The sequence below is a fragment of the Emys orbicularis genome, chromosome 7 (assembly GCF_028017835.1).
Source record: "Emys orbicularis isolate rEmyOrb1 chromosome 7, rEmyOrb1.hap1, whole genome shotgun sequence".
Taxonomy (NCBI): Eukaryota; Metazoa; Chordata; order Testudines; family Emydidae; genus Emys; species Emys orbicularis.
The window spans coordinates 21,038,013-21,050,710 of record NC_088689.1 but is presented as its reverse complement, the minus strand read 5'-3'; positions in this window follow the sequence as shown (position 1 = coordinate 21,050,710).

Here is a 12,698-nt window from a genome sequence, read left to right as displayed (position 1 = left end):
TTTGGAAATTGCTGGGTATAGTACTAAACAGGCACATGTGATGGTCACTGCTAATCTTTCACTAGGATACTCCGAGTGCTTGTTCATGTCAGTTCCAATCAGGTGTGTGCGAGCTACGTGCACGACAGCCGGAAGATTTTTTCCCCTAGCAGTATCCGTAGGGTCGGCCTCGATGACCCGTGGAGTTGCGCCTTCATGGCACTCAATATAGGGCCCTGATGACCCAACCCACCCCTCAGTGCATTCTTACTGCCGGTGATGGCTAGCTGGAACTTCCCTCGCTCTTGCTTTTGCAAGTGCCTTTAGCAGTGTCCCACTATCAGTTGTATACAGTTAGATTATTAGTTAGTAGTATTAGTAGTTTCTCTAAGTTTCTGTTGCGGGGGTTCCCCCCTCTCCGTTTTGTTCTCCAACACCAGGGCATGCCTCAGTCGCCAGGGTTCAAATCGTGTGATGTCTGCTGGAAATTGATGCCGAAGAGTGACCCGCACACTTCTTGTTTGAAGTGCCTCAGCGAGAGTCACCAAAAAGACACATACCGCATTTGCAAGGGGTTTCGGCCGAGAACCCTTAAGGATCACAAGTAGAGACTCAGAATTCTCCTCATGGAGGCAGCCCTCCATCCGCAGTCCGACCCCAGGTTGGCGGAGCCTGTACTGAGCGCTGCCTCTTCCGCGCGCAGTGCACCGGCACCAAGAAAGGAGGCTAAGGACTCCCGGCACCGACATGGCGATGAACATAAGACTTCTGGCAGACAGGCGTCATTCATCCCTGACACTCGCCTCTATGCCACTCATACTGGATTACCTTCTCCATCTCAAGCAGGAGGGGCTATCCATGTTGTCAATAAGGGTTCACTTGGCCACCATCTCTGCCTTCCATCCAGGTGCAGAGGGCCAGTCAGTCTTCACCAACCCTATGGTCAGACGTTTTCTCAAAGGTTTTGACAGGCTATACCCACAAGTCAGACAGACAGTCCCAGCTTGGGACTTCAACCTGGTCCTTTCCAGACTGATGGGGCCGCCTTTTGAACCACTGGAGACATGCTCCCTGCTCTACCTCTCGTACAAGGTGGCGTTTCTGGTGGCAATAACTTCAGCCAGGAGGGTGTTTGAGCTCAAGGTCCTAACATCAAGCCTCCTTACACTGTGTTCTATAAGGACAAGGTTCAGCTCAGGCCTTACCCGGCTTTCCTCCTAAAGATTATCTCCCAATTTCACATCAACCAGGGCACCTTCCTCCCAGTGTTCTATCCTAAGCTGCACTCGAGCAGTAGGGAGCAGAGGCTTTACTTGCTGGATGTCCGCAGAGTGTTAGCCGCCTACATGAGAGAACAAAGCCATTCCAAAAGTCCATCCAACTATTTGTGGCTGTGGCAGACAGAATGAAAGGTCTTCCAGTCTCCTCTCAACGGGTTTTGTCATGGATCATGCCCTGCATCTGAGAGTGCTACAACCTGGCAGGGGTACCTGCCCCTCCAATCACTGTGCACTCCACCAGGGTGCAGGCCTCTTCAACGGTGTTCCTGGCGCAGGTTCTTACCCAGTAAATATGCAGAGCAGCGACGTGGTCGTCCATACACACTTTTCACCACACATTATGCAATCACCTAGCAGGTCAGAGACGACTCGGCCTTTGGTAGAGCGGTACTCTAATCAGTGGACAGCTCTGACCCTGCATACAGAACTTAGGTTTGTGAGTTACCTGATTGGAATTGACCTGAACAAGCACTCGAAGAAGAAAAAACAGTTACTCACCTTCTCGTAACTGTTCTTCAAGATGTGTTGTTCATGTCCATTCCAATACCCTCCCTCCTACTCCTCTGTCGGAGTACCCGGCAAGAAGGAACTGAGGGGGGGTCAGGTCAGCAGGGCCCTATATTTGGTGCCATAAAGACACAACTCCAGGGGTGCCCTGGCCGACCCTACGGATACTGCTGGGGGAAAAATCTTCTGGCTGTCGTGCACACGGCGTGCGCACACCTGATTGGAATGCACATGAACAACACATCTCAAAGAACAACAGTTACGAGAAGGCGAGTAACTGTTTTTTCTTGGACCATGTAATGCAGTTCCAGCTGAGGTAGGCCAGTGGTTAATCAATGCCATGCATCTCACTCTTTAAAAAAAATTCCTTTCTCAGTTTGCCCAGTGCAGACTTCCTACTAACTGTAGTCAAAAGTTTATGAACCAAGATTACTAAATAGTAGCAGAGCGTATAAAAATGGTTCACACGGATCTTGCAAAGGCAACATTAAGTTGGTGAAAACAACGAGGAGTCCTTGTGGCACCTTAGAGACTAACCAATTAATTTGGGCATAAGCTTTCGTGGGCTAAAACCCACTTCATCAGATGCAAGTTGGTGGTTATTTATGGAAGTGAGCAGGACTAGAGAACTTTATGCTGGCTCACAATGTACATTATTTAGGATAAAGGAATGGGATAAATATCAGCTGTGGATGAGTGAGAATGAGGGTGAAGCCTTCCTTATAAGGTGAACATGTATTTGAGAGAGAGAGAGAGAGAGACATAATGGTGATTGTTGGGTTTGGAGATAAGGGACAAAATGCTGGAAGGTGTGGCTTGATGTCAATAGCACTTAGAGAGGTGCAAGATTGCCAGGTAATATAAACAGGGCTAATGGTGTAACAGAAAGAAAGTGGTATATAATCCATGACTGACTTAAGTCCCTTCAAAAAGTAAGTCATGGAGCCTTGTAGCATCATAGAGAGTAGGTGGAAGCAGGACCTCAGATTCCTATAAATCTTTTAATGTTTTATAGTGATTTGTGTGTTTGTTGGTGTCAGATGTTATTTTTATTAAAATTAAGCCTTTTTATCTCAAGTCTGATCCTAGAGCCTAGCACAGAAGTTTGCCTTCTCTATGCATCCTATTCACTTAGTTCGTAATGATAGCAGGTCTGAGAGCCTTAAACAAAAGGCGGTATGTGTTTTATTTGTTACTAAGCTAGTGCTATAAACATACTTGACAGGACATCCATACAACTTTGGGAACAAGGAAAGCAAACTAACCCCATCTCAGTTCCTTTTATTTAAAAGGGTGGAGCTGGTCAAGATGTTGGAGAGAGGATACATTCTATTCATCATCAATAAAAGACTGGGGAGGGAGCTCCAGCAAGATAGTAGCAACAGCTGGGATGACACTAGGAAATACCAAAATTCCTTCTCTCCCCACTCCCCTACTGTTTAAAGGGGTAATGTCATAATACACTTAGATTCCCACCTACTGTGTGTGTGTGCGTGTGCGTGCATGTGAACGTGCATTGAGTCTGATTTTTCCCTTGGTAAAATTGTTCTCTCTCTGCTTCTCTTGTTCCTCCTTTAATAGGCATAGCTGTAGTCTCTCCAGTTTATGGATATAAATAAATAATAATGGATATTCTTGTTTTTAAAAAACAAAACAAAAAGCAAGCCAAACAAAAACCCCTCCTGTTTCATTTTCCAGAACGTTAGTTAGGTTTAGAAATTTTCTTCAAGGTTCTTCTTATATAAAAAAGTAGAATATCCGGGTTTGAAGGGACTCAGGAGATCATCTAGTCCAACCCCCTGCTCAAAGCAGGACAAATCCCCAAACAGTTTTTTGTTTTGTTTTTTAACCCCAGTTCCCTATATGGCCCTCTCAAGGATTGAACTCACAACTCTGGCTTTAGCAGGCCAATGCTCAAACCACTGAGCTATCACTCCCCCCATGTAGTGGACAACTAACCTCTTTCTTTACCTCTTCCTTCCATAAATTCAATGTCTGAGCATTTATGCTCCCTTGACATATTCCTGAAGCATACTAAGCCTATGCCATAGGCCACTCTGCCACACAATATCTTGAACGTGTTAGAAGTGTCTATGGTGGAACAAACCCTCTTATTTGTATTTCAACAGCAAAGTTACTGGCTTTGATTTTTACTTCAGTTGAAGAGAAAAACATATCCTCAGTTGCTTTCTTTCTCCACTTCATTTTGCAGTAGCTACTGCTTTATTCCCTGTCTCTTTCAATTTTCAGTCAGCAGATGGAGCCAAAAGCTCAGCTTTGTGCTGAGAGCTAAGTCATGGGTATAGAATTAGTGGAACTTGTTCCTGTTTTATGCTTGCTACGCCATTGCATCTCTGTGTGCTATGCAGGCAGTGTGACTTAGTGTATGGTGAGGTAGTGAAGCTTTGTATGGATGGGGCTATGAAAAGGAGACTAATTTAGCTACATTCAGATTATCACTGTTTTACAAATTAGGTCATTTAAAAAGTATACTCTAAAAAGTGCAAAGAAAATTACTTGTAAGAGCTCTCAAAGTAAACTCACAAGGGCATTCTTATCGCATCCTAACTTTATAGGTATGGGAGATTTTTTTAAAAAACCCATAAAATCAATCAATCTATGTCTCCAGCAAGACGGAATTATTCACCAGAGTGTTCTTCCCCCCATGAAGGATTCCCATCCCTTATTACTAAAAAATATCATGTGATTCATACCTGTCAACATGTGAAGGCTATATCTAGGGAAATCTCGGAAGAAAAGTAGGGCTACTGTAACACCAACCAAGACCCTGGTTGTCAGCGGGTGGGATCAAATCTGGGACCTCTGGAGTTTAGTGCATGAGCTAAAAGTAGGGTGACCAGTTGTCCCTATTTTATAGGGACAGTCCCGATATTTGGGGCATTTTCTTCTATAGGCGCTTATTACCCCCCACCCCCTGTCCTGATTTTTCACACTTGTCTGGTCACCCTAGCTAAAAGCCATATGGTGCTTAGCTAAGGCTGTGGAGCAGATTCATTAATCTCTCTTTAGGTGGTCTCAGTGCCACTAGGTGGGATAGAACACCACACCCAGGAGGTGTGTGGGTTACACTGCACCTTTTAATAACCTGGAAATACAGGGACTGCGGGACCTTTTTGTAAGATGAAGAGGGCAAAATTATAAATATTTTGTTCAAAAGAATGGGACTGGCACTCCTAAATCGGGACAGTTAGCTTGTGGGGCTGTAATCTCTGTCTGTTTATTACAGAGTATATGCATCTGTGTGACCGTCCAATCCAGGGTGATCTACTGGAAAATATTTTTTACTATGTAAAAAGGGATGTTTTACACAATGTACGCTCATCCTAAGGCAGGGAATGCAGAGGAGTTGTTAATGGTACCAGCAATGTTCTGCAGTTAAAGAATCCTAGTCATAAGTCACTTGTGTTTTAACAGAAATGTGGCAAAACTACTGAAGCATTACTATGCACCTGGGGTCTCAGCATCTGTGCCAGATGCCAGACAGTAATTGCTTTTATTATTTTCTTTCCTCTACTGCAAAGCACTGTGGGAACTGGACAGCTATAAAGCCCTACTCCCAAGGGAGTTTAGACACTGAGCTAGATGGGGTCAAGGAAGGATTGCTTGAGGTTGGGTTGCTTCTTGAAAATGCTTCTTTGTTTTTCTTCCAAATACTTGTAAACAAGCTTTTTATTTCATACTTTAGTCAGCTGGGGTTTTCATCTAATAGCCTATCATGCTGACAGTAACATTGACCAGATAATACTGGCCTGTAGTGAATTCTGTTGATGTTTATGGAAAATCCCTCTTGTTGTTCCCCTTCCCTAACCTTTTGTCTGTCTTTATGTGCATAAAGTGAAGGTTCACACTGAGGGTACTTTGGGACAGGGACTCTGCCGGCTGGAAAATGCCCAGCACATTCGTGCTACTATCGCAAATAAGACTGCAGCTTACTCCTATTCACCTTGCTCATACAAGGAGTCCCATTTATTTCCCAAGGTTTAGGCTACTTAACACTCCTCAAGCATATGAACCCTAAAGATAACACAGTACCCAATAGTGTAATTTAATCATGTTCAAACATTCACCTCTTTTCTAGTATCCTACAAATCATAGGGACTATTCTAAAGTTAACTCATTTATTCAAAATGAATAAAGATCCTAAATGAAAGGTGTAAAGAAAATTGTAAATAAAATTTAGCTTGAAATAATTCAGAGTAAAAGGATGTATGTAAAATTAGTGCTGTTCTAACATACATCACTGCTACTAGAGGTGGGGAATATAAATATGCAAGATGGAAAACACTTTAGGAAATCTAGTCCATCCATCTGTCATATTTCTCCAGAGTAGGCACTGAGACTGCGCTTGCTTGGATGTGGAGAGAAACAGGAATTGGCCCCACAGTAGGAACTGTGATTAGCATTATGTATATAGAAATAATCTCTGGAGGAAACAAGAACCTAAATAGCCTATCCAACCTGGGCAGGATCAGGTAGTGCAATATCATTATCTTCATTTTTCCATAACATATACCCCAGCAATATTGTATCCTGTAGTTGGCCAGTATAAACAGCAACAGTTAGTTTTGCAGCATTATAGGAGAGACCAGCCTCAATAAGGATACTGCAAAGTTTGCTTCATATTTGTAAAGTGCTTTGAGATCTTAGCATAAGATACACTTCCGTAGTGCTTTACACTATTAATAAATATATTTATGGTAACCTCTGTTAAATTATATCCCATTGGTTGGGGATATTATTTCTTTGCTTTGCTCAATGGGTTATTGGTAGCAGGGTCTGTTTTCTAGCATTCCTTCATATTTTGTCTTTTGTCTTGTCCCCAAGTAGCAATCAGAGAATAGCAGGTTTGCACAGACATTAAATATGAATTACTTGATATTTCAAAAGCTTTTATTTTTTAAAAATGTGATGACTATCACAGTTTTCCCCCAAAGGGCATTGTTTTCCACACTGATGGAAGCATAATATCTGAGGGAATCATAAAGACTTCAGCTATTATCCTGAGCTCTGATCAGGCACAAATTTTGTCAAGAGATAACATGGCATAAAACTTATCCACTCTGATTATAGTTGAGCATCCTTCCTTTGAACACAGTCTTAAGCAACAAAGATAAAATATGTTCCACAGGGATCCCATGTATTCTGACATCCCATGTGGATGTAGGATGAGGATTTTGTATTTATTTGTATATTCATGTGGTGTTATCTAGATGCAGAAGCCCTCAACTTTACATGTTGTGTGTCAAATGTGACACACAATGTCATAAACAAAGCTAAACTTCAGGCAGAAAATCAGGGGCCATATTGTGTTACAAATGGATAAATTCATAAATCTTATGATGGAAGTTGAGTGAACCTCATTGGTTGGTGTGATACATGCCCTTCACTTGGAATAAGTGTAAGAGCAGTTAACCTTCTTTTTTGGAATAACACAGCTGATGCAATAGAGGAGCCACTTCCCAAAACACAGGGCAGGTCTCATGCAAGACTGGTCAGAAACTGAGCTATATGCACAGAGTGGTTTTGTTAGGTGGTTTTTGATGGAGATGTATCCAGGGCTTTGGAGCGGAGCGCGGAGCTGGAGCGCGGAGCAGCTCCGGAGTAGTGGAGCTTCATGTTTTTGCCTGGAGCTGGAGCGGAGCCAGAACACAGCTCCAAAGCCCTGGATGTATCTGTTAGTAGAAGCAGGCAGAGACATGCATCCATAACCCAAGCAGACAGCAATATAAAGCACTGGTAACTTTGCTCTGAGAGAGAGAGAACAGCTTTTTAGGCAGAGTGATAGTGGCTTAGAACTGTGAGCAAAGAAATGGTTTCTTGCTATTTGATTCCTGCTGTGTTCAGAGCAACAGAATTTTACGACATTCTTTGTAAATAAATAGGATTGAATCAACCAAATACCTGACATCAATTTCTCCTCCTAACAGAAAGAACCTGCAAGGTATTGACTCGCTGCTTAGGGCAAAAGGGGTAGCTATATGTTGCACTTAAACATCAACTTCCACTCAAACAGCCCAAAGCACTTGCAAATATTAATGATTTTTAGCCTTCCATGTGAGATTGGGAAGTATTAATTATTCCCATTTTACAGCTTGGGAATTGAGGCATAGGGAAATTAAGTGACTTGCTGAAGGTTACCCACAAAGTCTGTGTCAGAGACAGGAAGGGAACCTAGATCTCCTGCCTCCTCTGCCTTAAACACAGGGGCATCCAAGAGGAAGGCTGGGCTTGTGGTTAGGACTCTGGTCTGAGACTCCTGAGATTTGGGCTCAACACCCAGCTCTGATGCAAGCTTTCTATCTAACTTTTGGCAAGATGTTTAGTCTCTCTCTGGCTCAGTGTCCCATCTGTAAACTGGGGCTAACGATACTTCCCTTCTCCCTGCCATCTGTCTGTCATGTCTAATTAGATTGGAAGCTCTTTGGGGCAGGAACTGTCTCGTACTATGGATATGTTCAGTGCCTGGCACAATGGGGACTCAATCTCATTTAGGGCCTCTGATAGAAATAATCATCATGTAAACAGTGCCAGTGTGAACAGGATTGAAATCTGTTTTTATTGCCATGATATTAAAACATAGTCTTCAAATGAGAATAGTCAGAAAAAATAAAGGACCAATTAAACAGTACTGTGAACAGATGCTTCTCCATTGGCTTCAATAGCATTGTGTCCTGCTACAGCAGGGCTGACTTCGTCCCAGAGGGAGGTCAAATCTGCGCATGAACCAGAGCTGTATAACTAGGTGATTTTGTATTGTCTCAACTGCTTGCAGTAAATGTCACACCATCTGAAGGGAGGCAAAGGAATGAGGTCTTGCTGATACACTTCCTGATCTCTTATACTCACATCTGCAGGGAACAGCTCCTTCCTATCAAGGTTAGTCACTTTTAGGCACTGTGAGAAAATGACTGATATTTGCATGCTAGCTGGGCTGTGAACAAAGCAAAGGTTTGAGCTCCTCGCTCTGAAGTTAACCTTCAAAAGCACAAAAATAAAAACAAGATTAAAACCATCCCAGGCAGGCATTCCTGTGCAGTCATTCAATTTCCAGGGATGATATCTGCATTATGAAAGACATTAGACCAGTGGTGGGCAACCTGCAGGCCGCGTGTGGCCCATCAGGGTAATCTGATTGCGGGCCATGAGACATTTTGTTGACGTTGACCGTCCACAGGCACGGCCCCCCCACAGCTCCCAGTGGCTGTGGTTCGCCGTTCCTGGCCAATGGAAGCTGCGGAGGGCCATGTCTGCGGACGTCAATGTAAGCAAAATGTCTCAAGGCCCACAATCAGATTACTTTGATGGGCTGCATGCTTGCCCACCAGTGCATTCGACTGATGCAGATAGTGGCCTTCCCAAGTACTAGTGCTTCTTGCTAGAGAAGGAGATAATGCAAAAATGTCATTCTAAAAGCATTGTCCTGCATGCCCTTGTGTGAAGATGAACTGAAACTATTTTATTAGTGTGATTACTAAATGTCTCCTTCCAAGATGATTATCGCCAGTAATAATTCCTTTCTTACATCTGCAGGCATGAATCATAGAGATGTATAGCCATTTGTTAAGTATGCCAAACAATTTTAATTTCTTAGGAATAGCCTCTGTTCCATAGGCAGGATGCATTTTGTTTTTTGTTCATCAGGTGGTTTGTCAGCACAGGTTCTCTCTTTTTTTCTCAATAGTGGATACTCTTCTGGGTTGGCAGGTTAGCCATGGCCTACCCAGTTTTGAATCAGATGCATTACAGTTTTTCTTCACGGGTGTAAATCAGCTCTGAATGTTCCTTTCCGTATCAGTTTCACCTGCCCACTTCCCGATAGCACCAGCATCCACAGTGTCTAATTGTACCTGCTGGGTTAGTGATTTTAGTGTGAATGTCTGTCCTGAAAAACTATAGGGGTCTAGCTGGTGACAGATGGCACATCTAACAGATCTATGGGTGCATGGACAAATTTCAGTGTACAAGCCGCAACCCTGACTCCAGTCCGTCTTGTTTTTACATTCAGATACCTTACTAAGGATCCTATTCTCTGCCAGTCACTGTCATGAGTGGTTGCATAGCAGTCCCTATCAGGGAGGAAGGTGACAGATATTATGGTGGTACCATATTTTGAGCCCAAGAATGAGCCTTGGTCTGCCAGCACCACCATATTGCATTCTGTGCTTGTTTGCAGAGAGTTCAGCGTTATGACGAGGCAGAAGCGCGGGGACTAGCAAAGGCTGGGGAAAGAGTACAGCTGTCAGTACAGATGCTCTCTGCAGACTACACTGTACCAGGGAAAGGGAGGGAGATAGCATAGGGTGAGGAGTGGAACTGGGACAAGGACTGTGGGGATGTGGGGAGGGGTTGGAGGAAAAACCCCTCAAGTGTGAGTCATGGAAAATGTCAAATTTCTTAAGAACCACCCAAATTGATGTTAATTCATGGTCTAAACCTGTGACCCTTCATGGGGGTGGGGAGTTGGTGTGGGATGGCATGGGATGCTCTACTACATCTGCATCTTGTCCCAAGCTCAAGCCCTTACTGAAGTACTAGGAGTCCAGAGGCAAATTAGACAAATGACAAATGCTTTTTATTAGGGACTAAATTCAACTGATTTTAATTCAGGATACATGAGTTTGAGCAGGAATGTTTTGGCTTCATCCAGTATACTGTAGACTATTGAGTGGTAATGGGCCAAATCAATAGCAATAATAATAATAAAAAGATTCTGGCACTCAAATTCTGCAGTCTCAGAATTGTGGCATTGCCTGGGCTCTGTCTCCCCCACAATAAGAAACCCCGTGCTGATGATAGATGGGCCAAACTTTACCTTCAGTTGCATGCAACTCCCGTGAAATTATTTCGTGATGGTTACAAGTGTTGCTGAGGTCAGGATTTGGTCCCAGTGTTGAAATCCCATTGAGGAATGGAGGTATAAAATGTCCAGCTTTGCCAATACATCATGTTATTTACATGCATTTGAGGATCCCGGCCTAAAGAAAATGAAGCAGCCTAAAGCCTGAACATATTTTGGGACAGACCTACCACCTTCCTCACTAAAAAGCAAACAATAAAGCGCACAGGAAAAAACTCTGGAACTCTCTGTGTGATTAAGGAACATGTGAATGTGCAAATAGACAAATGCTTTGTCCAGGATCAGAGGCACATATTAATGGCCCAATAAAACCCTCCCTGCTGGGTCATCTTGTTATACACTTACTCCAGAGATGATCCAATCTCTCATGTATCCCTTCCTATCTCTCTGATAACATCTAATTAGGGCCTGATCCGAAGTCATTAGGCCTATTCACAAGCCAAAGTAAACACATGCTTAAGTGCTTTGCTGGAGTGGAAGCAGAATGTTTGGCACCTTTCAGGATCAAGCCCCTTAATACACAAGGAATGCCACTGATTTCTCAAGGCTCCATGCTTTGGAGGATGCGTGCAGACTTGTAAATACTTGGCTGAACGCTTTTGCCTCCAGTGCTACTAGACAAGGGAGTTATAAATCTCCTGGTCTAAATCCTCTTCTAGTAGGTTGGAAACCATAGGGCCAGCCAGGTCAGTTAGAATAAGGGCAGGTTCAGTGAAGTCTTTCAAAAGATAACACCTTGAACAAATCCGAAAACAAAGCAAAACCCCCCCTGCTGATTAGATTGTTAGCCCTTCAGGGCAGGGATTGTCTCTGTCCTATTTGTGTACAGCACTCGGCACAATGTGGTCCTGATCCCAATCAGGGCCTTTGAATGCCACTATCATATAAGTATTCAATAAGAATAATAGGGAAGGGTGATGATGCTGAAGAGCTTCAAAACTTCACAATTCATTTTGGGAGAGTGGTGAGACTAGGGGGCACAAGCAAACCCTTTTCCTGTCATTTAAACCTGTGGGAGCTTTCAAGGTTGATTCAAAAAGAGGACATGACAGCATATTTTCCTAGTTAAAAGAGGAAGCCAATCAAAGTGCTAGGTGTTAGGATATAGATATTCAGCCCTGTCTGTAAAGGCCTCTACTTTAAGAATTTAGGTATATGTTTATCGTTTAGCTAGTTATAGAGGTATAAAAGAAAGAATCTGTGTAAGGGCCTTCTCTTACTGTGACAGTCTGAGGCCCTGTTCTTAAGCTAATGCCTTTGGCTAAGCAGTGGGAGCAGCCATAAACTGGGAAGCAAATGGTCACGTCCTCACATTCCAGACTAGTCATATTGAAATAAGGCAATCTGGGACTGTTAGGAAGGTGATCGATCTATCCCGTCCAGAGAAAGGGAAGAGCCTAGAAGATGTAAAAGGAAATTTAGTTTGATAGTTTTCTGTTTGGTAAGAACTCACTTACCAAATAGACACAGCTGGGAAACACTTATGTCTTTATAGATGTAGTTGTGAAATCCTCACTTCTGTATTGTTTTGTCATTATAGTTCCCACTTTGCTATTGTTTATTTTCATGGTCTTTGTCTGGTTCTGTGATTGTTTCTGTCTGCTGTATAATTAATTTGGCTGGGTGTAAACTAATTAAGGTGGTGGGATATAATTGGTTAGCTAATCATGTTACAAAATGTTAGGATTGGTTATGTAAATTTCAGTGGAATGATTGATTAAGGTATAGCTAAGAGTATTATTATATAAATTAGGGGCAAACAGGAAGTAAGTTGGGATTTGAAAATAAGGAAAAAGGAACTTGGATTTAAGCTTGCTGGAAGTTCACCCCAATAAACATTGAATTGTTTCCACCTTCGGACTTCAGGTATTGTTGCTCTCTGTTCATGCGAGAAGGACCAGGGCAGTGGGAGAGTGAAGGAATAAGCTCTCTAACACTAGGTTGACACAAGTGGTCATTCTCTTTATAGTATTTGGACTGGAGATAATTTGTATTAGAAATTCTCGCTCTTTGGCCTGGTCTACACTAACCCCCCAATTCGAACTAAGGTACGC